General features: G+C 42.7%; 1 pseudogene; it reads right to left on the reverse strand.

Moving 5' to 3' along the window:
* Positions 1-333: 333 nt before the first annotated feature.
* Positions 334-25,449, reverse strand: LOC136526032 (uncharacterized; annotated as a pseudogene).
* Positions 25,450-27,754: the final 2,305 nt, after the last annotated feature.

Here is a 27,754-nt window from a genome sequence, read left to right on the forward strand (position 1 = left end):
CAAACAGTGGATGGCTGCACCCCGCGGGCATGGCTGGAGCATGTACACGAAACCAAACATGCCCTAAGTATCTGCCACGTATTTCAAAATTTTTGTATAAACGTTAGCGAAAACGAAAAAAAATGGTCTACAGATCTTTCTACCACGAATTCCAATTCCTTAGAGGGACACAGAATTAATTAGAGAAAGGTGTCACAAAGGAAGACGACACGCGCATCACTCCTGGAGAAAAAGAAAAGGGAAACAAAGAAGTTCTCTTAGTCTTATTCCTTCTCATCCATGAACTTGCCGGCCGTCTGGCACAAGCACATGTGGTATCTTCAGTTGACGAACCTAATTCTTCCTTGGTCCTGGTCGTGGGCAGGCCAGTAGAGCACAAACAAGAATGATTTGCACGCACTTTGGTTATGGATTGGAGATGCTTGGCGACATTTGTCACCAATCTGACGGAGAGGAAAACAGAGGGAAAACCGGAAAATTAAAGGACGAGCAAAATGTACACAACTAATCTGAACTTGAAGAAGTTGTTAAAAGCGACATCCGAGATCATATATACAGTACAATATATGGATTAACACACTACGTAAAATATGATTTTTCACAACGGGATGAATTTTTTTTTTGTAGGGGCGGCTGGTGATGGAGCCGCCCCTACAGTGGCATGCTCGGGAGCCCAGACACCAGCCGTCCCTACAAATGGAACAGCAGGGGCGGCTGGTGATACGAGCCACCCCTACAAATGGGTCTGATTTGTAGGAGCGGCTCACTTACCAGCCGCCCCCAGCGTTGCTATTTGTAGGGGCAGCTGGTGATTGAGCCGTCCCTACAAATGCCCCCTTATAAATACCTCAGATTTGTAGGGGCGGCTCAATCACTAGCCGCCCCTACAAATGACCCACATATAAACCAACTGCAACACCTTCTTCCTCCTCGGGTCACTCACTTTAACCCGTGAAAAAAAGGTGGGAAAGCCTTGGCCACCTCCCAAAAATTACTCTACTAAGGGGGGAAGGTTTTGGTCTCAAATCTTTTAGTGGAGAGGTAGTAGAAGGTAACAAAATGCTATTCCACACATTTTTTTGAAGTTTTAATGCTTGGTTAGTGAGTAATTAAATTTTGTTTTTCTCTCTCTTCTATGGTGCTTGAGCTACTTATGAAGCAAATTAGACCTAAGTTTTAAATGTACTAGGGTAAATTAGGGAGGTGAACAAGATCATACTCTTATTTGGTCCATGTTTCTTGATTTTATTGAACAATTAGTTAGTTTTATGCATGTTTCATGTGCATGTAGATCTAGATCTAGGGTTTGGTTTTTTATTAATTTCGTTTTTATAAATTTATGTTTGATAAATTGGACTAGGGTTTGTATGAAACATATTGGGTAAAGTATAATTGTTGCTAATTGTTGTCTTTGAAATTGTTTATTGTAATCAATAAATATGTATTTTAATTATTTATGGATAAATGGGCCATTAATTAATTTTCCTCTACCATGGTGTGTTTGTATGCTTCATGTAATTATATTAGATTTATATTCATATATATATCCGAAGTATATACAATTATTCTCAAGTAATTATTAATTTGATTCATTTTTATATATATCTGAATAAGTAGTCCTTTAATGTTTGTTTTGTTGTTGTTGTAAAAGATGGAGTACAGGAACTCTTGGATGTATGGTTCGTTAAGGTTCAAGGCAGGTTTCCGTGAAGAGGTGGATAAATTTATTGAAGCCACAAAGAAGCATGCAACGACATTGAAAGAGAATAAAGATACAATTATTTGTCCCTATAAAGATTGCAAGAACCATATGGCATGGACAAATGTGACTATCATCAGATCATGTTTGATTATGTAAGGATTTATTGAGGACTACACAGTGTGGATTCATCATGGTGAAACGATTATTGTTAACGACGAGGATAAGGAGGAATACGACGACGAAACCATAGAATCCCTGTCCCAATATTCAGCAGAGCTTGATGCACGAATGGATTTTGAGTTTGGCAATGAACAAGGTGGTGATGCAGGTGGTTGCGATGGTAACGACGAAGGTGGTGCCAATAATGATGGTGGAGCACGTGTCGGGGATAAAGATGATTTGGAGGACATGATTCAAGCCCTTGGACCAGAGATTTTACTAAATAGCCCGAAAGGTCTAGAAAATTTGAAAAGGATGACAAAAGTATCGAAGGAGACTGTGTATGGTGTGGAAAAGGGTTGTCCGACACATTGGACATTGCTACGTTTTGTGCTTGAGCTGCTTATCCTAAAGGCTAAGTACGGCTAGTCAGACTGTAGTTTCAATGATCTATTGCATCTCCTATCATGGGTGCTGCCACAACCAAAATCAGTTCCTGCCAGCACATACCAAGTGAAGAAGGTCATAAGTCCATTGACAATGGGGGTTGAAAAAATCCATGCATGCCCCAACCACTGTATACTTTTTCATGGCGAAACGTTCAAGTCACTAGATAAATGTCCTCGGTGTGGGGCTAGCTGGTACAAGAACAATGGCATTTACGATGGGGATGAAGCCTCCACGGGGGAAAAGAGGAATAAGAAGGGTACAAAAAAGGTGGTACAAGAATCTCAGCCCCCAGAGGACACTCCATTAGGCAACGATGCAAAGCAGAGAAGAATTCATGCCTTGGTAATGTGGTACTTGCCAGTGACCGACCGCTTGAGACGTATCTTCCTAAACCCTAAAGAAGTCGCACTCATGACATGGTGGGATGATGAGCGCAAGGTGGATGATGATAAGATTGCACACCCGGCTGATTGTAGTCAGTGGCAAAGGTTTGATGAGAAGCATAAAGAATTCAGCGATGACCCAAGGAATGTACAGTTTGGCTTGAGCACTAATGGAATGAATCCCTTCAATGAGAGGATGAGCGACCATAGCACATACCTAGTGATCTTAACCATGTACAACATCCCAACATGGTTGTGTCAGAAGAGAAAGTACCTTCTCCTCACTATTCTTATTTCTAGCCCTAAACAACTAGGCATTGATATAGACGTGTTCCTCGAGCCTTTGATGCAAGAAATGGAGAGGCTATGGAGGCATGGGGAGCAGATGTACGATGTGTTTTTAAAGGAGGACTTCATATGTAGAGCAATAATATTGGTTACTACCAATGATTACCCCACGCTGTTTGCTTTGTCTGAACAGATCAAAGGGAAGACAGGATGCTTGGTTTGCTTTGATGGCACTACATGGGTGTACCTGGATGCATCCAAGAAGATAGTTTACCTAAGCATCTGGCGCTTTTTAAAGACAAGTCACAAGTACCATAGCAAATTATTCTCTAGATTTTATGACAACACCCCAAAGATTAAACCCCCTCCGGAGAGATGTCATAACGGACAACACGTGTACAGAATGGTGAAAAACATACGTGTCGTCTATGGAAAGAAGAATCCAGATGGGACGAACAGAGATAGAAGCACACTATCACACCCAATTTTAAGGATAAAATTGAATGCACTAAACTCATGTGTGCCCAAAGATCAGTCACACACACAAGTTGACAAATTATAAAAAGTATCATCACGGTGTATCTTACATCACGATTAATAACATCACATAGTCTTACACAACACAGCGGAAGATAAAAAGATAACTCTCTCATGGAACACCATCATAGGGATGGTCAATTGGTTGACCACAAGCCTAAAAGTCCTCAGGAAACTCCTCATACACGTTGTCATCTGTTACCCATCCGGGATTTTTATCCAAATATAGAAAGTAAACAAGCGTAAGAACTTTCCGTACTTAACAAGATAACATGGGGTTATGTAGCTCAAAAAGGATGACACTGGTTTACTGCAGTTAGCACTTTTAGTAAGTCAAGATTTTATTATCAAGTATTATCAAGCTATGCTTAAGCTCCCACTTAAACCCATATAATCAGATATCAGAATTGTTTGGATCATATTATCATCATATACCATCATAAATGAACAACAATTAGTAACCAATTATTCTGTGAGTTTTCCGGGCCGCTCGTGACCGTGAGCACAACTGTTATAACAGTTTGTAACCCTCTATAGAGGTGGTGCACATTCACCGCGAGTCGTGATTCCCATATGCCTGTGTTAATTACTCCCATATCACTGCCAAGGTGAGCGGACAAGGTACACTATGAAGCCATTTCATAGGTTTCTCTAACAAGTTAGGGCCGCTAGGTTTCCTCGGTAGGCAGATGTAGGAACCCCCTTTCCTATAGCACATATCCATCGTGGCTATACACATAGGAATAGAGGCAGCCCTATACCCAACGTGGCAAGCCCCTTTTATACCATAAAGGTAACCTCTAACAAGCTTGAAAAGATCCTATTGCTGAGCTAAAGTCAGAGCCATATGACTCTCATGGTTGCACTGTCAGTCCTAGCTTTTGCCAACAGATAAGTCCTTATGGAGGGCTTAGGGCATCATGATCAAAGTCATTTGCACCTTCGCCCTATGGATCAGTTGTTATAAACCATGTTTTACCTTTAGTTCCATAGAACCATTAACCATTGTATAGATCATGTCCAGTTAGAGCGCTAGCAATCTACCCATATGCAATTAACCCATAGGAGTCAAGGAAACATGTCATCAAATAACTAGGATGTCCTTATGGTTATCAAAGTTAGACACATGCACATGAGTGAATGATTAAAGTGAATAGGACATCAAGGTAGACCCATGCTATACTTGCCTTGGTTAGCAAACTCCTGTTGATCCTGCTGGTCGTCGAAGAACTCTTAGTCTCCAACGTTTCCTCACCGTCTGAACGCGACCAACACGGCAACATACAACATTCCAAAGGCATTCATGCAAAGCAAACAATCCTACAATTAGAACAGTACACCAGCAGTATAGAAAACAAGATAAAATGTTTATGAAAAGATTCTATATCTCGCTACGATCATGTCAACGTGAAGTTCACGGAAAACAGAGCTAAAATACGAAAGTTATGATTTAAACGGGATTTCCTATAGCAATTTATTTAACTAAATCTAATCTCAAAATTTAAATGTTACAAACAGGGTTAACAGTGGTATTAACAAGTAGAGAACTTAATTGTGAACCTAACACAATTCGAACGGGTCAAATCGGAGCTATAACGATGATTTCATAAGCAACACAGTGCAATGGTATTTCTGTAAATACTGAAAACATATTTTGGACTAAAACATTATACTTTACGTTTTCAAAAGGAGAAAGCATACTCTAGAAATGTGCTTTGGACTGCGGGTTAGGACTTAGAAAAGCTCAGGGTCTCTTTAGCAAAACCGACACGCGAAGGGGTATCGAATGATCTAAGCCGTTGGATCAAGAACGGACGGCTCAGAATAGATGGGAGGGAGAGAGAAAGAGTTGGCCGGAACAGTGGCTCTGGCGGCGGTGCTCCATGGCCGACGGCGTGGAGCTCGCCGGAGTGTTCGGTTCGGGGGTTACGGTCCATGGTTTGATGAACCGAGAGCACCGGGAGAGAGAGGGGAAACATGCGAACTCGTCTAGGCCTAGAGCGCGACCGGAGGTTGCGGTTGGTGCGGGGGCAGCCATTGCCAGCGGTGAGAGCTCACGAGCGCATACAAAACGGGGTCTACAGGCCATGAAACAAGCAAGTAACAGCACGGGGAGAAAGAGGGGAGGAAGGGGTTCTCACCATGGGGAAAATGGAGGCTGAGGCGGCTCAGGGATGGCAATCCGCGTGGAGGTGCGGTCGGCGGATCCCGGCGCTTCTCCAGTGCTGCGCGGTTGTGACTTCCTCGGCTTAAGCGAGTGCGGAAATGGAGCGGGGAAATAGCAGGCAAAGGTGGCTCGGGCAGGGCTTCCTTTTTGTAGAGGCAGGGGCATGGGGGAGGGGCGCTCCCATGACACGGACGTGGCCATGGAGCAGCGGTAGTTGCGCTCGGACCGTGCACTATGGTTGCAGGAGGAGGGGGACGGTGCTGACGCGTGGGCCCAGGTGGTCAGCGGTTGGGCTGGCGTGGATGAGAGAAGGAGGAGGGCGTGACAACGGCTGCCTAGCTGAGCTGGGCCAGCCAAGGAAGGAAGCGGGGGAAGGGGCGAAGGCAGGCTGACGGCCAGAGCAAGTTGGGCCAGCGAGGAAAGAAAAAGGCCAGCAGGCCGAAACTGAAGAAGGGAGGGGAGAGAAAATGAATTTCCTTTTCTTTTTCCAAATCAAATTTCCAATTTCATTTTCAATGGGTTTTTGAATCAGTTTGGCATTTAGGTCAAAACCAGACATCACAATAAATTAAATGCAGCAGCATGAATGCATCAAAAGGTTACTAACCTTATATTTGATTTTAATTTCCCAAAAAATATTAATTTCCTATATTTGAATGCACACTTAATAACATAATTGAATCAAATTTACTTACTTTAAAAGAATAAAATTTTTTGGGTGTTACAATTCTACCCCCCTTAAGATGAATCTCATCCTCGAGATTTGGGTGATTGCTTACTCAAACAGTTGGGGATAAGACTTTCGCAACTCCTCTTCTCTTTCCCAAGTAGCCTCATCCTCTGTATACCGATTCCACTGTACCTAGCACATTTTTATCACTCGGCTCCTTGTAACTCTTTCTGCCGTCTATAAGATCTTTATCGGATACTCTTCATATGTGAGATCTTCCTTAACAGCAAGTTCTTCTAAAGGAATCTGCTCTTCTGGTACTCGCAAACACTTCTTTAATTGTGAAACATGAAACACATCGTGCACACCTGACAAACTCTCAGGCAGTTCTAACTAATAGGCTACTTCTCCATGTCTATCTAGGATCTTGAAAGGTCCAATATACCTCGGTGCCAACTTTCCCTTCATATTGAATCTTTTCACACTTCTCATTGGTGACACCTTCAAGTACACATAATCTCCAACTTCGAAAGTCAGCTCTCTTCTGCGAGTATCAGCGTAACTCTTCTATCGAGACTAAGCCACTCTCAAGTTGTCTCTAATCATCCTCACTTGTTCTTCTGCGTCTCTAAGGACATCAGGTCCAAACACTTGAGTTTCCCCAGTCTGATTCCAGAACAAAGGCGTTCTACATTTACGTCCATACAGCGCCTCAAAAGGTGCCATCTTGAGACTCTTCTGGTAACTGTTGTTGTACGAGAACTCCGCGTATGGAAGACTCTTGTCCCAACTAGTACCATACTGCAGTGCACAAGCTCTCAACATATCTTCCAAAATCTGGTTGATCCTTTCAGTCTGTCCATCAGTTTGTGGGTGGTAAGCAGAACTGAAATTCAACTTTGTCCCTAAAGATCTATGTACTTTCTACTAGAATTATGATGTAAACTGAGTTCCTCTATCCGACACAATTTTCTTGGGAACACCGTGTAAGCACACTATTCTTTCCATGTACAACTTTGCTAGCCTTGCACCTGAATAGGTAGTCTTGACTGATAAAAAGTGAGCAACCTTGGTGAGTCGATCCACTATTACCCATATTGAATCATAACCTCTTTGAGTGCGGGGCAAACCTACAATAAAATCCATACCAACTTCTTCCCATTTCCATTCAAGAATCTTCATTGGTTGTAGCAATCCTGCAGGTCTTTGATGCTCAGCTTTCACTCTTTGACAAGTGTCACACAAAGCCACATACTCTGCCACATCTCTCTTCAAACCATACCACCAATACTTCTCTTTGAGATCCAAATACATCTTCGTACTTCCGGGATGTATAGAATAAGCAGACTCATGGGCCCCTTGCAGAATTGCATCACAGATAGCCTTCACTTCAGGTACACATATCCTTTTTCCGAACCAAAGAGTACCATTCTCAAGATCATTGCATTGTGCTATGTTAAGTTGCTTCTCCACAGCACGCAACCAATCATCTGCCTCCAAAGGATCTGAGGCATGGGTGAACACCGGAGGGCGACCCTTCTTAAACTCTCCACGCTTATCTCTGACCTAAACAGGCGGTGGTCATCTTGCCGGTTCGTTATCCAAGCGTTGCATCATGGCTTGCATCAACTGCGCTTGCATTCCCATCAATTGTTCCATGGTCACTGTTGGCGGTGGTGGTGGATTTATGAGAGCATCATGTCCACGACCATGGCCTCTGCCTCTTCCTCCTCTTGTGGCCATCTGCTTCCCAACAAATGCGCAAAATTTTAGAGATTTCCAATTTATAGAGAGCTTATAAGGATAAGGAACAATGCTGAAAATTTTCTAGACAAGATTCAAATACAGCAGTTCAGTAAATCTGTCATAACTCGAGTTTCAGAGATCCAACAGAGGTGTACCAAGAATGGTTGGAAAGCTTAGGAGAACAGCTACAACTTTTATTTAGAACACTTTTATAGATTCTGACATACACATGGTCAAAAACAGCGCTAAACCGAATTTGTTCTGGGTTCTAGTCTGTGCAGGAACATCAACTTATGACAGCTAGATCTCACAAACCTGAATAGCTATTGACTTGATTCTAGAGACATTTGAAAGATACGGAAGTCTAGTTATATCCACAAAAATTTCAGAATTTTTGACAGCCCAGACCTCGAGATACAAGATAAAGAACATAGGCTGGTCCAGAAAACAGCACAACAGAGATAAGATAAAGCAAACCCATTTACATTAAGAACACATCTAAACTTAAGGTTCAAATCTATGGAATTTTTGGATATGCCCACAAACTTCCAGCAAACAACCAAACTCCAAGTCATCCAAGTTCACAATCATAAACATCTAATCACTAAAGTTCACATGACAAGACAAGACTAGACATGACACTCGAACTAACAACGTTGTAACATTAAACAAGGCACCTAACACCTATGGGGCAGTGTCAATCATGGTGAACGACCGGCGCTTCTTCTTGTAGATCGGTGGCAGCCCAAGTTGAGCACGTAGTTCATCAACTTGCTTTTAGAGACGTCTCTCGGCCCTCTGTGATGCACGCAGGTCTCCCTTGACCTCTTCATCTACCCCCTGCATGACATGGACATGTTGCACTGTTGCTTCTAGAGTTGGGTCACTTTCTAGTGGTGCCAGGACTTGCTAGTTACCCTCATGATCATTGCGAGGAAGGTACTTAAGATGATCCTCCTTCATGGCCTCAAAACGGCGACCATGGTAGTAGATGTAGGCGTCCTGCGCTGCATCTTCCATGCCATCTAATGCGTGGGCCCTTCTGGCAGTGGCACGGTGGACAGTCTCCACCTCATGTCCATTCTTTATATCATTCCAAGCAGTGACAACCAGCTCTACCTTCCAAAAGGTTGCCTCCAAAGGATGATGGTACTCTACACTATGATAGCTGATGGAGGCATGCAGATCAGGGTAGTAGTCATCCAGCACATGAGTAAGGAGGGTGTGGTAGTAGGCCATCTCCGGGGCTGGCTTGAAGTAGTACTTGCACTTCCAGTCTATCTCCTCATCCACCACAGGGACAGCTGGGGATGGCACAGGTGTAGGTGAAGTAGCTGATGACTCTGCTGGGGTAGCTACAGTAGGATAGACAAGTGAAACAGCTGGAGTAGGAGCAGGTGCAGGTGTCAGGGTAACCATCTCCTCATCGTCGAAGATGATCACAATCTCCTTCTCCGCCTGTGGAGTAAGGGGGGTGAACATGGCGAGGTAGCCTACAGTGCTGAGGCGGGTAGCCTTCGGGTTACGAGACATCTATAGATTTAAAGTAAGATAGAATTAGAATCAATAATTTTATATAATAGATTAAGGTATGAAATGCATAAATATTTTAATAAAATAATAAGAATGAGACTATAAGCATGAAACCAGAGGAGCAAAGATGCTAAAACGACCATTTCTAACTAGGCTTGCGTCCTACAGTCAACACGGCTCTGATACCAATTTGTCACACCCAATTTTATAGATAAAATTGAATGCACTAAACTCATGTGTGCCCAAGGATCAGTCACACACATAAGTTGACAAATTATAAAAAGTATCATCACGGTGTATCTTACATCACAATTAATAATATCACATAGTCTTACACAACACAGCGGAAGATAAAAAGATAACTCTCTCATCAAACTCCATCACAGGGATGGTCAACTAGTTGACCACAAGCCTAAAAGTCCTCAGGAAACTCCTCATACACGTTGTCATCTATTACCCATCCAGGATTTTTATCCAAATATAGAAAGTAAACAAGTGTAAGTACTTCTCGTACTTAACAAGATAACATGGGGTTATGTAGCTCAAAAAGGATGACACTGGTTTACTGCAGTTAGCACTTTTAGTATGTCAAGATTTTATTATCAAGTATTATCAAGTTATGCTTAAGCTCCCATTTAAACCCACATAATCAGATATCAGAATTGTTTGGATCATATTATCATCATATACCATCATAAATGAACAACAATGAGTAACCAATTATTCTGTGAGTTTTCTGGGCCGCTCATGACCATGAGCACGGCTGTTATAATAGTTTGTAACCCTCTACAAAGGTGGTGCACATTCACCGTGAGTCATGATTCCCATATGCCCGGGTTAATTACTCCCATATCACTACCAAGGTGAGCGGGCATGGTACACTATGAAGCCATTTCATAGGTTTCTCTAACAAGTTAGGGCCACTAGGTTTCCTCGGTAGGCAGATGTAGGAACCCCCCTTTCCTATGGCACATATCCATCGCAGCTATACACATAGGAACAGAGGCAACCCTATACCCAATGTGGCAAGCCTCTTTTGCACCATAAAGGTAACCTCTAACAAGCTAGAAAAGATCCTATTACTAAGCTAAAGTCAGAGCCATATGACTCTCACGGTTGCACTGTCAGTCCCAGCTTTTGCCGACAGATAAGTCCTTATGGAGGGCTTAGGGCATCATGATCAAACTCATTTGTACCTTCGCCCTATGGATCAGTTGTTATAAGGCATGTTTTACCTTTAGTTCCATAGAACCATTAACCATTGTATAGATCATGTTCACTTAGAGCGCTAGCAATCTACCCATATGCAATTAACCCATAGGAGTCAAGGAAACATGTCATCAAATAACTAGGATGTCCTTATGGTTATCAAAGTTAGACACATGCACATGAGTGAATGATTAAAGTGAATAGGACATCAAGGTAGACCCATGCTATACTTGCCTTGGTTAGCAAACTCCTGTTGATCCTGCTGGTTGTCGAAGAACTCTTGGTCTCCAACGTTCTCCTCATCGTCTGAACGCGACCAACATGGCAACATACAACATTCCAAAGGCATTCATGCAAAGCAAACAATCCTACAGTTAGAACAGTACACCAGTAGTATAGAAAACAAGATAAATATTTATGAAAAGATTCTATATCTCGCTATGATCACGTCAACGCGAAGTTCACGGAAAATGGAGTTAAAATGCGAAAGTTATGATTTAAACGGAATTTCCTATAGCAATTTATTTAACTAAATCTAATCTCAAAATTTAAATGTTGCAAATAGGGTTAACAGTGGCATTAACAAGTAGAGAACTTAATTGCGAACCTAACACGATTTGAATGGGTCAAATCGGAGCTATAACGATGATTTTATAAGCAACACAGTGCAATGGCATTTCTGTAAATACTGAAAACGTATTTTGGACTAAAACAATATACTTTACGTTTTCAAAAGGAGAAAGCATACTCTGGAAATGTGCTTTGGACTACGGGTTAGGACTTAGAAAAGCTCAGGGTCTCTTTAGCAAAACCGACGGCTAAGCCGTTGGATCAAGAACGGACGGCTAAGAATAGATGGGAGTGAGAGAGAAAGAGTTGGCCGGAATAGTGGCTCTGGCGGCGGTGTTCCATGGATGGCGGCGTGGAGCTCGCCGGAGTGCTCGGTTCGGGGGCTACGGTCCATGGTTCAATGAACTGAGAGCACCGGGAGAGAGGGGAAACAGGCGAACTCGTCTAGGCCTAGAGCGCGACTGGAGGTTGCGGTTGGCGTGGGGGCGGCCATGGCTAGCGGTGAGAGCTCACGGGCGCACGTGAAATGGGGTTTACGGGCCATGAAACAAGCAAGTAACAGCACGAGGAGAAAGAGGGGAGGAAGGGGTTCTCACTGTGGGAAAACGGAGGCTGAGGCGGCTCGGGGCTGGCAATCCGCATGGAGGTGCGGTGGGCAGATCCTGGCGCTTCTCCGGTGCTGCGCGGTTGTGACTTCCTCGGCTCGAGCGAGTGCGGAAAGGGAGCAGGGAAATAGCAGGGGAAAGTGGCTCAGGTGGGGCTTCCTTTTTGTAGAGGTAGGGACGCGGGGGAGGGGCGCTCCCATGACGCGGACGTGGCTATGGAACGGTGGCAGTTGTACTCGGACCGGGCGCTGTGGTTGCAGGAGGAGGGGGACGGTGCTGACGCATTGGCCTGGGCGGTCAGCGGCTGGGCCAGCGTGGATGAGAGAAGGAGGAGGGTGCGGCAATGGTTGCCTGGCCGAGCTGGGCTGGCCCAGGAAGGAAGCGGGGGAAGGGGCGAAGGCGGGCCAGTGGCCAGAGCAAGTTGGGCCAGCGGGGAAAGAAAAAGGCCAGCAGGCCGAAACTGAAGAAGGGAGGGGAGAGAAAATGAATTTCCTTTTCTTTTTCCAAATGAAATTTCCAATTTCATTTTCAAAGGGTTTTTGAATCATTTTGGCATTTAGGTCAAAACCAGACATCACAATAAATTAAATGCAGCAACATGAATGCATCAAAAGGTTACTAACCTTATATTTTATTTTAATTTCCCAAAAAAATTTAATTTCCTATATTTGAATGCACACTTAATAACATAATTGAATCAAATTTACTTATTTTAAAAGAATGAAAATTTTTGGGTGTTACACACACCTCCTGTCGAAGGCGTACCTTTCAAGAAACAATCGATCTTCTTTCAGTATCTGCCTTATTGGCCAGACTTGGAGGTCCCCCATGCCATTGATGCTATGCACGTGCAGAAGAATGTATTTGAGAGTCTCATTGCTACTTTGATGGACACAGACAAGTCAAAGGATGGTCTGAAAGCACGGAAAGACATGGTGCAGCTAAACGTGATGCCACAGCTTCACCCGGTACCTAAGGCTAATGGAAAATACACTCTACTCGCGGCGTGCTTCAACCTAACACCAGACAAGAAGAGGGCTATATGAACTTTCCTAAGGGGGGTTAAAGTCCTGACTGGGTTTTCAGCAAATGTGAAGAAGCTAGTGTCGATGAAGGACTTGTCAATAACACACTACAAGGCTCACGATTGCCATGTGATGCTGACAGTGTTTCTACCTATTGCAATTAGGGCTATAAAGCCAGAGTTCTTGAAAATGGCCATCACCTACATGTGCTACTTCTTTTTGAAGATCTCATAGAAGATGATTGGCAAGCAAGAGCTGAGTGACCTACATGAATTTGTGGTGGAGACACAAAACCAATTGGAGATGTGTTTACCTCCTGCTTTTTTTGATATAGTGCCACATCTCATGATTCACATGGTTCATCAAATACAGGTGCTGGGCCCTTGCTACTTGCATGAAATGTGGTACTATGAGTGGTTCATGTTGGTTCTAAGTCGAAAAATGCATAATCGAGCATACCCAGAGGGCTCCATGATAGAGGGTTACAGTACTAAAGAAGTCATCGAGTGCTGTCAAGAGTACCGAAAAGTATAGAAAGGGATTGGTAAACCCGATTCTCGTCACAAGGGTAGGCTATCTGCGAAGGGCACCAATGGTAGAAAAGTGTTCATCGACCATGATTACAAAGAGGTGAGTCGGGCGTATTACAGTGTCTTGCAGAGTTCACAACTGATGCAACCGTACATTGATGAACACTTGGCTATCATTATGGCAGAGAGAAATGGCCGTTCGGATGATTGGGTCCTGAAACAACACAAGCAATGACTAACTACATGGTTGAAGGACCAAAACATACCGCCTAGAGAAATCATAGACTCTATTGCCATCAGTAGGCTGGTGGAGGAGCCATCAAGACAAGTGACATCTTAGAATGCTTATGACATCAATGGGTATACGTACTATACCCACGCAAAGGATAGTAAATATGTAAACCAAAACAGTGGCGTTCGAATAGAGGCGCTCGATGGATTGGGGCGAAAGATCCAATACTTTGGCATCATTGAAGAGATATGGGAACTTGAATATAGAAGGGATATAACGGTGGCCCTATTTCGATGCTGTTGGATCAAACAACACCAACTGAACGAGATTGGATTGAGAGTCTAGGACCTCGAGAATCTAGGCTACCAAGATGACCCTTGGGTGCTCGCTTCACATGTCGCACAAGTTTTCTATATGTCTAACCCACAAAGTAACCTCCCCCCGAAGAAGAAGACAAAGCATGTGGTTGCCTCCGGGAAACAACACATTATTGGAGTTGATGGCATGGATGATGTTGAAGCTTACAATAACTACGATGAGATGCCACTATTCACAGACTTTCCTAAGAAGATCAGTGTTGTGGAAAAGAACCTACCCAAAGACATATTGTCATGGGAATGAAAAGGTGTCAAGGGGAAAGTTGTTACAGCGAGCTAGCTAGTTGTTGAACGTGGAGTATTTATGTAAGTGTGTGTTTGTCAGACTTCATTTATGTATGCATGTGAGACTATATATTTATGTATGTGTGTAAGACTACATATTTTTGTATGTGTGTGAGACTACATTTATGCATGTGTGTGAGACTACCCGTTGCAACATCCGGATGAATCTATTTGAAATCACTTAACACTTTATGAAATGAAGAAATGACCAAAATAAAAGTAGGAGATCTTGACGAGTTATACAACTTTTATATTCATCACCTTTACAGCTGAAATCATTTAGTGTTTGAAAATTAGGTTTGAAGCTGTCATTTTTTGAAATTTAAAATTTGAATTGTTCAAAATTAGTGATAAAGATAGATGACTAGACTAAAATGATAGAGCATGATTTTAGAAAATTTTAGGAAAAAACCATCACATTTGGAGTTAGTATGAGGGAGAAAAACTTGTTACAAGTTTCAGCCACATATTAAAAAGAGAAATCACACTTGTTCATCATTGATCATCATGAACAGTTGTGATTTTTCTTTTTAATCTCTGGGTAAAATTTGTAACTAGTCTTTCTCCCTCATACTAACTCCAAAGTGATGATTTTTTCCTAAAATTTTCTAAAATCTTGCCCTATCAAGTTAGTGTGTTAATTTGGTCATTCTTTTCATTTAACAAAGTTTGAGCACTTCAAATTTTCAAATTTAAAAAAAATGATAAGTTCGAACAAGATTTTCAACCATTAAATAATTTCAGCTGAAAAAGTGATGAATACCAAAGTTGTATAACTCATCAAGATCTACAACTTTTATTTTGCTCATTTCTTCATCTGACAAAGTGATAATAAACATTGTTCACAAATCAACATGTTTCTCGTATAGTTCATGAAACTATGAGTTATATGTGAATTTATGAACAATGTTTACTAATACTTTATCACATGAAGAAGTGACCAAAATAGAAGTTGTAGATAGTGATGAGTTCAACAACTTTTATGTTCACGACTTTTATTGTTGAAATCATTTAAGGTTTTAAAATCTTGTTTGAAGTTGCCATTTATTGAAATTTAAAATTTCAACTGTTCAAATTTGGTCAAATGAAAATATGATCAAAATAAAAGTTGTATATATTGATGAGTTCTACAACTTTTGTATTCATGAGTTTTTTATCTGAAATCATTTACTCTTTCAAAATATTGTTTCAAGTTGAAATTGTTTGAATTTCAAATTTTGAATCATTCAAACAAAGTCACATGACAAGATGATCAAAATAAAAGTTGTACATGTTGATGAGTTATACAACTTTTATGTTTACAACATTTTCATTTTATTTCATTTAATATCATAAAATTGTAGTCGAAGTTTTAAAATTCAAAATTTTATTTTTTTTGTTTTCTATATTGTTTTGACTACAATTGTTTATATATATTTCTTCGTATATAGAATAATATAAAATATTATATTTGTGTATACACACAATTATTTTTATATTACTTTGTGTTTTTATGATATAAAAATACAGAATTAATAATTTAAAAAAATATAAAATATTTGTAGGGGCGGTTGGATCAGAAACCGCCCCTACAAATGCATTTGTAGGGGCGGCTGGATCAGGAACCGCCCCTATAAATACATTTGTAGGGGCGGCTGGATCAAGAACCGCCCCTAGAAATCGTCCCGAGTATAAATTCAAGGGCGCACGGGTGTTAGCCTGTTGGGCGCTCTCTTCTTCCTCCGACGCCGTCAGGCTGCCCGCCGACGCTGCCTCCCGGACCTGTCCTGACACCCACACCCCCTCCCCGCACCCGCGCGCGTGCTCCTCGCCCTAGGGTTTTTGACTGGCCGACGGCGCTAGGGTTTTTGATGAGTTCTATAACTTTTATGTTTACAATATTTTCATTTTATTTCATTGAATATCATAAAATTATAGTCGAAGTTTTAAAATTCAAATTTTTAATTTTTGTTTTTTTGTTTTCTATATTGTTTTGACTACAATTGTTTTTATATTTATTTCTACATATATAGAATAAGACAAAATATTATATTTGTGCATATATACAATTGTTTTTATATTACTTTGTGTTTTTGTGATATAAAAATATAGAATTAATAATTTTAAAAAATAGAAAATATTTGTAGGGGTGGTTGGTTCAGGAACCGCCCCTACAAAAGCATTTGTAGGGGCGGCTGGATCAGGAACTGCCCCTACAAATACATTTGTAGGGGCGGCTGGATTAGGAACCGCCCCTATAAATTGTCTTGAGTATAAATACAAGGGCGCACGGGTGAAACCTGTAGGGCGCTCTCTTCTTCCTCCGGCGCCGTCAAGCTGCCCACTTTTTCCTCGGTGCCCCGCCGACACCACCTCCTGGACTTGTCCCGACGCCCGTGCCCCCTCTCTACACCCTCGGACCTCTCCCGACGTAGCGGCCTAGATCCCCAACCCCTCCCCTTCTCATCCTCCTCCCCCGCCCGCCTGCCGACCACGGCGGCCGCTCTTGCCGTTGCAACCCGCCCGACCGTGGTTCTCGACGCGCGGGCCGGCTACGGCGCCCAGCTGCGGGCTCTTCACACTACACCGGCCTATAGGGAGGTGGAGAACTCTCGGGCTCTTGTCAAGCCGTGCCTATAGCTAACCCTAACCATGAGCTCGGCGAACCCAGATGTGGTCTACTTCGACCATTACCACCGGCTCTTCGGCGTGAACATCCCCGAGCGTAGAGTGGTGGACTACGAGGCCAACCAGCATGAGCTCATGAACATGCCTGAGGCGCCACTGCCACAGATAGGCTCTAGCCGCTACCTCCTCACATGGAACCTGTTGCACCCAGGCCTAGGTAAGAACTACGTTCCAACAAACTAAATTCTACTCTGCTTTGCTTGTTTTTGCAAATGATCCCTGCTGGAGAAGTTTATCTGGTAGTAGTACCTTGGTTCTATAATTACATGCTTCGAATCTCAATAGCATTAGGTGATGAATGTTTCTGCAACATGTAGTTGTCTAGTACTGCTGCATTCCCTGATTTAGGAGGTTTAGTTTGTCCATGAGCAGTCATCAGTATTGTCAAATGAAACTTGTGAACTAATTTTAGGGATCTTGCTGGAAAGGATGCCTTCTAAATTTGTTTGAGTTCGTATGACATTGTAGAATGTAGTTTCATAACCATAATCAGATGCATACATATGCTAATTGAGTTGTTTCTCTATTTCTGATCCCAATTGCCTGAACATGGATTTCATCGACCTGCACATAGCGCATTAGCTCAACACTTTGAAGTTACACATTTGTCAAAGCTAGCAATCTAGCATGCACTTCATATTAGGGAAAATCTTGCTTGTTGTCATGAGTGCTTTATCAACCATTTAACGTCATGTCATGATTCTCTGTTTACTAGTAGTGGTGTCCATTTTTTCTGAGAGGGTAGTGGTATACCAGTTGATGTTGGGAACAACATGATTGTAGATTGAAATCACATTTCTGTCAATATGGATAACTTGACTGTGCTGATGCTAGAAATCAAGTTTGGAGGCTTAGACTGTTCCATAAATTACCCTTTTTCATCTTGTCGCTACAGAGTTACTGGGTGCTTTTAACTTCGTTATTTATGATCAATCTGTTCTTATGTGGAGGATTTCTTTTTCCATATCGACAAAGTGACACTTGTATTACAGTTTCCTTTTCAAATGACAAAGCAAAGACTATTGCCGTGACACACTCTTCCCTCATAGGGTAATCTTTCCCCCTTGCTGTTATCTCCACACCACCTCCATGTGCCATTGCCCACAGCCAGCCATTCTACCGGCGTTGGCTACTAGTTTAACCCATTTCCCAATGGTAACAGAGTCTTCTAACTTGGCACCAGCAAAGTATTTGTTGCCAAACTTAGTAACAGAAATGCCACCTCCAGTAGTGTTCCAAGGCAGATTGCGGAACTTGGCATCCCCGTGAATGGTACAGACCAAATCTCTGCTTGCCATTTGTATATCCATACCCCGCATCAAGGAGCAGCCTCTCTGAGCATTGTAACTTACTGAACATTCTAAATGGATATACATGTCTTCCTTGTCCTTTCTCATTTGTCCTGTAATTGCTCCAGAGACATTCTTTTTCAACTCTTGAGATGCTTCAAAATTTATGGCATCGAACCCAATATCATGGTCCCATCCTTGGGGATCCAAAACTGGTCTAAACAAAACTATCCCAGCATTGTGGTTGTGATAATCCACTCTACATGCATTCAGCTTGTGGCATGATCTGATGGAATTATAAATTCCCCGAGCCAGAACAAAGCACAAACTTTTTTGATTATTGCAAAGGGGTCATCCAAATTCCAACTGTACCAACATAGTTTTGTGATAATCCAATGAAACTTCACATGCTGATGTGATACTCTGATGGAATATTTACTAGAAATTGGGATCCTGTGTTTTTTATTAACTTTGATGGTGCTGATGTGCTAGTTGAAATGTTAAGAATTGTTGTTGTACAAAAATGGGAACTTGGAAATGCATCATTATACAAATTTCATAATTGTACTCTTTATATGCTATTTGATATGTTTTGATTCATGCACATGATATCTGTCACACTAAGCTAATTTATTCTTGAAAGGTCGGATAATGATGTATTTTGAAATAAAATACATTTCCCTTGATGTTTATTCACTGGCTTGGGGGTCTAGAAGTTAGATTTCATGAAGCATATTTCATTAACTTATTTATTTAAACTTTCAAACAGAGTTTATTATCTGCATACATTTAACTTATTATCCTTCGAATTTTATAGCTATTGCATTTTTTCATATCTTTTTGTTTGTTTTTCTATGAAAAGTGTACCAGGTTACATTTGTTTGACCTCCTTTGTTCGGTGGTGGCAGCAAGCACATGCAGTTAGCTTAGGTTCTGAACTTTGTCATTTGCATTAATTTTGGTCATCTTTTTAGGTTGCAAGTAGTTTTATTTATTTATTAGTTGATTTCACCTGCCTAAGCTATATTGGTTGTAGCAGTTTGCATGCATGTGTGTTGATACTGCTAGCTACTGGCTGCTACTACTACTCTACTGAACTACTGTACTGAACTACTACTACTACTACTACTACTACTACTACTACTACTACTACTACTACTACTAATCTCATTGTAGCAGTTTGCATGCATGTGTATTCACTTGCCTACTATATTGAACTACTACTACTACTCTACTGAACTACTACTACAACTCTACTCTACTGAACTACTACTACTCTACTTGCTACTACTAGCTACTCCTACTCCTACTAGCTGGCTGCTACTCTACTCTCTTCCCTAGCTGCTGGCTGCTACTCTACTCACTTCCCTATACTACTAAGTGGCTCACTTCTCTACTCCTCCTCTACTATTACTCTATCTACTATTACTCCTCCTCTACTCTAATCCATTATGTACCACATCTAAGTTACTAGATTTTGATCTGCAGGGGTCTACCAACCATGTGGCAGCAGTCAACTATTTTTTGGCTATTTTTCCTATCCTCTATGTTTGGGAAGCAGTAGCTGCTTTTTTTACACCTTTTCCTCTCTATGTTTGTTAAGCAGCTGTTGCTTTTTTTGCCAAATCTCCCCTCTCCTCTCCTTTGTTTTGCTGATGATAAAATTGTCCAAGTCTATACATTATATGGAATATGAGCTGATGATCAAGAACTTTGTGAGGAACTTGGCATCATTAGCAGCCGCCCCTACATTACCTTCTCCACTCTTCTCTGTTATGATGCCTTGATGCTCCAAGTTCATGATCAAATGATGATTGACATGTTTCTGAGGCCTCTACTACTCATTTTTTTATAGATTATTGTTTTATAGGACTAGTTTGGTTTATAGACCTTTTTTATTTCTTATACCTTCTCGCGTACCTAAAGCACACTTCTTTGCATCTATTAGAACAAAGCGTGAAATAATGTCACGAACACTAGACAGTGCAACCCGATGCCCCGAGCATGATGAGCAGCCAACCTATGAGGAGCAACCACTAGAGGACCAGCTAACTCAGGAGCAGTTCGATAATGAGTTAGAAAAGGATCTAGAAGTGATGCTTACTCAGGAGCAGTGTGACGAGGAGGAAGGGGGAGCAGAAGGAAGAGCAGGAGAGGCTGCTGAAGGCGAAGAAGAAGAGGATGATGATGATGATGACTTAGAAGAGGGATATGTAAGTCCCGATGATCCTTTCCCATGTGAAACTAGGAGGCCAATGGAGGAACATTTGGACAAGGATTTTGACCCGAACGAGGAGGTAGGGAAAAAGCCGTAGCTTGTAAATTTTGCTAAAGCTTTGGCGATGTTACCTCTGATAACACTTTGACCTGTCGTATATACAGGTCCCTCCTGAAACTCAGAAAAGACGATGTCGACGTCCGCGACATCTCGCTGGACAAGATGGAGTAGAGGAAAGGAGAGCAGAGGCAACAGCCACAGAGATGGAACATGATGCCTCTGCTCCAAAACCTCATGACACAACCACGACTACCAAGCCTAAGAGGAAACGAGGAGATAGAAAAGGAAATCTATATCTAGATAAGGCATGCTATGTGATAACAGAGGTCGAGCCAGCAGGGGAGATCCTTGAGCCAAAGGAATTAAGAGGACGATTCTGTAATGCGATCAGGGCCCTAGTAAGAGATAAATTAAACCCAGCAATCCCTAACTGGAAAGGGGTACTAGAGAATAAAAAGAATGAACTATGGGATAGGCAGTTGAAGCTTAATTTTAGATTTCCGAAGGGTAAGCATGAACTGGTAAAAAATGCTTTTAGGATGATGGGAGAGTCATTCCGACATTAGAGGTTGGAGCTCAACACAAAGTATATCCAAAAGGGGTTAACTCCCTTCAATGAGTTCGGCAAAATAACTCCTAGTTAATGGGAGGAGCTCGTGGCTTAAAAGACTTCACCGGAGGCATTGGAGCTCAGTGCCCATAACACCGAGCTAGCGAAGAGTAACAAACACCACCATCATCTAGGCCCCGGTGGCTACTATGCTAAGGAAGAGCAGTTTAGGAAGATGGATGAAGAGGCTGCAGCTGCTGGGAATATCGATGTGATAAATTTGAAGGTACGCTCAAGGAATTGGATATATGCGAGGAGTACAGAATCATCCGGCGGTAGTCGGAGACCCAAGAGGCAGTATTAAGGATACTGAAATATGCTGAAGACAATGAGAAGGGCTCATTCAATCTTTCTAGAGAGAGGGACAAGCTTAGCCTTGGCTTGGGAAACAAGGAGCACATAGGCTGCACCAGGGGGCTAGGGAAAAGGATGACCTGGAGGCAAGGATTCGAAGAGGACAGGCACATGTACAAGAAATATGGCAGAGATCAGGAGACTAATCTTGAGCTCCAAGTGAAGGCTCTAGTTGTGAAGGCGCTGGAGGAGCAAGGACTGTCTATGGAGCCATGGATATTAGTGACGCCGCCGGGAGAACTGGCAGTAGTTGGTAGCCCTTCGAAAGTTCCTAGCAGCCAAGGTTCCACTACAGCCACAACCCCCGTCAATCACATACGAGAACCAACTAGTTGCACCTTGGTGTTTCTCAATGGTTGGTAGAACACTGTGATGGAGGTGGCAACGGGTGTGGCACATCCTCCTGGTGGCTTACACCACAATAATAAGATACCACCGGACTACACTAGGGTTGAGGTGCATACTGTGAAGGCCGAGTTCATGTAGTGGAGGATAGACTTCACAACTCCCGAGGGGCTGGTGTTACTTGGAGACGTTATGGGGCAGTTCATCCTCTGGCACAAATGGGACATTATATTAATTGCTTCTTCTTTGCCTCCCCCTCTCCCAAATTTGGAGCAAGTTGTTGAGGTCGGGGAGATATTTTCACCATCTCATGACCACCACATTCCTGAGATGCCACATTCTTCCCTGCCTCCTAGAGAGCATGTGTCTGATGAGATGCCTCAACCTTCTTTAGCTCATACCGAGCAAGTGCATGATGAGATGCCACAGTCTTCTCAACAAGCATAGCTGATACATGAACAACGAGTGCCTCCTGAAGAAGGTGATGCATAAGAAGATGAGGACGTGCCTAAATGGGAACTTCAAAAGAAGCATCCAATCACCAAAAGGCCAGTTTATGTTCCGATGAAAGACGTCTCATCAGTGTCCAAGTGGTATTCCCATGACCAGTTCAAGCCTAAGAACCAAGTTAAAAAAGTCCCATCATGGGGTTCTAAGGAGGCCGTCACTAGCAAACTCCACCAAATTGCAAAGCAGTATCCAAATATTGATGCCATCAAATGGTCAAAGGATTGCCTGAAAACATATGAAAGAGGCAAGCCCTTCCTACCAAACCGGGACATCCAGCGCCTACCTCTTGGAATGAGAAGGTTCCATGATTGGTACTTGCGTGTTCTCCCAACGAGCATAGACCTCATACAAGCATGCTTCCCCACCGGCACATTTGGAAGCCTAGCCAAGAAAATTGTCTTTGACTTCAATGACATGCACACATGCTTTCACCTAGGAGAAATGGAGATGAATCTAATTCGCACATGGTGCCTGTAAGTCCTTCTCCTCCCAATATGATATGAATGTAATCTTTGAATTTTATTGTAACTAACCCACACCGTGATTTGTAGAATGCAATTGCACATTGTCAAACAAATACCAAGTGTGAAAGCTGGGTATCTAGACCCTCAAGCTATAGCCCAAAAAATTTTAATTACCCTAAACAGTGGAAATTGGATGCCAAAGAGCTAGCTGCTGCAAAGACTCTTCGGGAGAAAGAGCACATCCGTACGGTGAAACTAAGGGAAGAGTCCCTTAAGGTTGTGGCATACATTGCCCTGGCTTTCAAAACTCTCCAACAACACTCTACTATATGGCTACCATACAACTTTGAGTAAGTTCAACTCTATACTTAAAGCTTTGTTTGATATATTTTATTCGATGCAAAAGAGCTTATCTAGTTCTATGATTAAATCCATGTAGCAACCACTGGATTTGTATAGCCGTCGATGTCAGGAGGAGCATGGCATGGGTCTTTGATTCAATACATAGGGACCCGATGACATACAAAGACTTCATATCGATTCTCAAGACGTATACATATCGACAATCCTCATTAGCTTATATGTTTGTATATATACTTGTAACGTTCACTTTTGGATACTAACAAGTTATATTTGCTAAAATAATTCAAACTGGGCATTTAGGTTCTATGTCACTAATAATCATGGAAGGCATGATCCAGCAAGGAAGGAAAAGCTGGCTATAAAAATACTATGTGCGGTAAGTGTAACTTACTTCTTCAGTACTCCATTACATGGCTATCAAAAGCATTACTTAACATTTTCATATGCAAAACACACAGTGCCCCAAGCAGAAGACTGGGGGTGTACATTGTGGATACTATATATGTTCTATGATGAGTACCACCGGTGCCTACAGGAGATACCCCTTAAGGGTAAGTTTGAACCTCTTCACCTGTAGTATAAAAACTTCGTACATGGTATGAAATACTAAACCGAAACTTGTTCTCTTGTAGTGGAAAGAAGAGAAATTAATGAAAAAAGACCCATACAAGGATGACCAACTCTTAGAGCTTGTCGGCGACCTTTGCAACTTCATATTGGACCAGATTGTACATGTCAAAGGTGCCTACCATGACCGAGAGTCTGACTTAGGTACAAATCCTCAGTACCAACACCTTTGTGAGACAGAAAGGCTAGCTCTAGGACATTGATAACAATGTGTATGGAATTTGTATATTTAATGATGGATTGTATATATTCTTGTGAATTGGACTTGTAATTGTAGTTTATATAATACTCTTGTGCTTATAGTCTAAGGGGTTCGGAACGCTGGTCGCGGGGCATTCGGCAACGTGAACGCAGTTCGGAACGTTGGTCGCGGGGTGTTCGGCAACGCGAACGCGGTTCGGAACATTGGTCACGGGGCGTTCGGCAACACGAACGTTGAATGGAATATGCAGAAACAAACAGTGTTCTGATCGAATTTGAATTGTAAATTTGAATTTTTTTTTGCGGAAAAACATACTGTAGGGGTGGTTCATTCTGTATTGAACCGCCCCTACAAATAGATATTATAGAGGCGGCTAGTACTACAGCCGTCCTACAAATCTATTTGTAAGGGCGGCTGGTAATACGAGCCGCCCCTATAAATATATTTATAGGGGCGGCTGGTAATACGGGAGACCTGAGAACCGCCCCTACAAATGTATGATTTATAGAGACGGTTCGGTAGGGGCAACTGGCCAAACCGCCCCTACAAAGGGTTATGAGCCACCCCTAAAAATAGTTTCTATAGTAGTGACACTATGGTTTATCAAACAATCATAGAATTCGTCACAGTGAAACAGCGCATAATTAGAAGACAGCCACTAGCGCAGAACATAACTACGATGCCATATCATTTTTACAGAACAGACGCAACAAGTAACAAGTGGCAAATAAACACTGCTCGCAAAAAAAGGGGGCAAACAAACACAGCGCAGCATGCAGTATATTTGTTGCTCACATCATCACTGCCGTGTTCTGCCTGTAGTCTTGCGATCATCCTTGCCAACGTATGCATGAGCATGATGAGCATCACCATGCTCATGATCTCCACAGAAGTTGTTGGCAGCCGCCACCGCCACCACAGTGGAAGAAGCACTAGGGTTAGGGTAGCCGTAATCGTCTTCATGGGCATGGCCATGACGAGCAATCTGCTATGTCTCAGGTGGCGTCCTCGTGGAACCCGTGACCCCTACTGCTACCACTGGCCCAGCATGGTGGATTGGACTGGCGATGACTTGCTCGACTTTCTTGGGAGCTTTGGTGGCCGCAGTAGGAGTCCTCGCTGCCACAAAAGCCTCCTCGGTCTTCTGGACCCTATGTTTAGGACTAGGAGGAGCTTGCGGAGCCGCCAGAGTAGGTGAGGGGACTTCTTCCGTGTCGCTATACTCTGGAGATTGCGGTGGTGAGTCCGCCATCTTGTTCTTGTCTTCATCATCGCTCTTCTTCTTGTTCACGTTCGCACCGTTGCCATTGTTTGCTTCCTTTCCAGTTCTAGAGGATGGCGGGTGGTCGACAGGCTCGGTGTGGCCGACCTCGTGACCTGGATGATGCTCATGTTAGAAATTTAGGCATTTTCATTATCAGTTTAATCCAGAGAAATAACATCAGTAGGTTCGTGATGGCATATATGTGCATGTGTATCTCTTTAATGAACACTACAGCATGCATAGATGACATACAAACGAATACAATACCAGTGAGTACAGTAATCATAGAGATTAGAGAGTACCCAGCGGAGGGTCCCATGCTGAGGGCATCGGAGGCTCCATTCGCACTAGTCGACATAGTGCGTTGCTCGAAGTCCGGACCACAGTCGGTGCAGGACGATGTTCGCAGCGCAGTCCCACGAACGAATCACCAGGAAGAAGGTAGGTTGCGGTTCTATAGGCAATCTCTTGCGGACGAGGGTTCTGGAGGCACCTGCTCTCCCGATCCTTCATGTGCACAGAGGTACGAGACGGGGAAGACAGAGGGCTGCGGATTCTCTCGGGAGCGGTATTCTATGGAAGACGGGATCTGAACTGACGGATATATGGCTGCGACCCGGGAAAGGAGACGAAGGCAGCGGAGAATCCGAGGAGACGGGAAGCAGAAGGTACGGTAACTGACGCAGTCTATTCGCCTCCACTATCAAAGAGCGAAACTCCTGTGATATTGAGGATTTAAGTGGCAAAAGACTGGCCATGCCCGCCCGCCTGCCTCACCACGGCTCGGCCCGCGCCAGCGCCCACGCCCATGGCCCGGCCTGGCCGGCGGCGGCGGCGGCGCGCGTGTGTGGCATGCCTTTATTCTTTTCTCAGCTTCTCAATTTAGATGAATAATTTCCAACCATATAAGCTGAGTCAGCGTTCAGTCAAAATCCCATATGGTATTAAGCCAGACAACACTTAATGTTACGTACCATAGAGTTTTATTTGATTTATTAAATATTATATAGGCCAGGCCCATATTATATCCAATAAACCCCACCAAACTGTAGGGTTTGTAACAAAGTAGTCTTATAACCACATTTCTCTTATATACCAGTGTTTCGATGGAGACTGTTAAGTTGAACATCCATCTAGAACAATAGTTTCACTCAGTCACAACTGAACAATGGATTAAGCCTTGAATTGACAGTTTTGTGCGAGGTGAATGTCACTAAAGTTCTTAGCTGATATTGGGCAGCAAAAGGCATCCCCTCTATTTGAAGCATATAAGTCATACTTCAGTGCCTTTCATGAGTATTTAGAGATCACCCAAATCTCATAGACTGTGACCAGCAGTCTGACTCATATAGGTGTGTTCCTCAAAAGATATTCTGTAGGACAACATCTTTGCTTTGATAAGCCACTTGGAACACATTAAGGCAAAAGCCAACATGCCTTACAGAAGGAAAGATATGCATCAGAAATAAGTCTTACTAAGGATCTTTCCTCATAATTTACTATTAGCTTGTTTCACCGTCCTACTTCACGGGATCTCCGATCACATAGAACAGGTTACCACTATAGTAAATTTCAAGTGGGTCTCAAACCCATCTCTCTCGATGCACTTTCTATCATATTGCGTGATAGACCCTTAGTGAACTGATCTGCCAGATTGTTAGACGTGTGGACATAGTCCAACGCTATTACTCCGAAGTTTCTCAATTTTCTAATAGATTTTAGTCGTCTCTTAACATGCCTTGTGGACTTCATGTTATCCTTAGAACTGTTAACCTTCGTAATCATAGTCTGTTTATCACAGTTCATAGAAATAGCCAGTATGGGTTTTTCAACAACTGGTAAATCCATAAGGAGATCATGAAGCCACTCAGCCTCAGATCTAGCAGTGTCTAAAGCTGTGAGTTCTGCTTCCATTGTAGACTTCGTTAAGATAGTCTGCTTGCAAGACTTCTAGGAAACAACACCACCTCCAAGCAAAAACACATATCCACTTGTGGCATAAAGCTCATTAGCATCAGAAATCCAGTTGGTATCACAGTAGCCTTCCAGCACTTTCAGATGTCTGTTGTAACAAATACCATAGCTCATGGTCCCTTTTAGGTAGCGCATCACTCTCTCAAGAGCACATCAGTGATCATCTCCTGGGTTTGACACAAACTGGCTCAGCCTGGACACAGCAAATGAGATGTTAGGCCTTGTTGCACTAGCAAGATACATGAGCGAACCAATGATCTAGGAATATCTCAACTGATCCCTTGCTATTCTCCAATTTTTTGTCAATAGCACGCTAGGGTCATAAGGTGTAGGAGAAGG

This window comes from Miscanthus floridulus, chromosome 19 (genome assembly GCF_019320115.1).
Source record: "Miscanthus floridulus cultivar M001 chromosome 19, ASM1932011v1, whole genome shotgun sequence".
NCBI classification, from domain to species: domain Eukaryota; kingdom Viridiplantae; phylum Streptophyta; class Magnoliopsida; order Poales; family Poaceae; genus Miscanthus; species Miscanthus floridulus.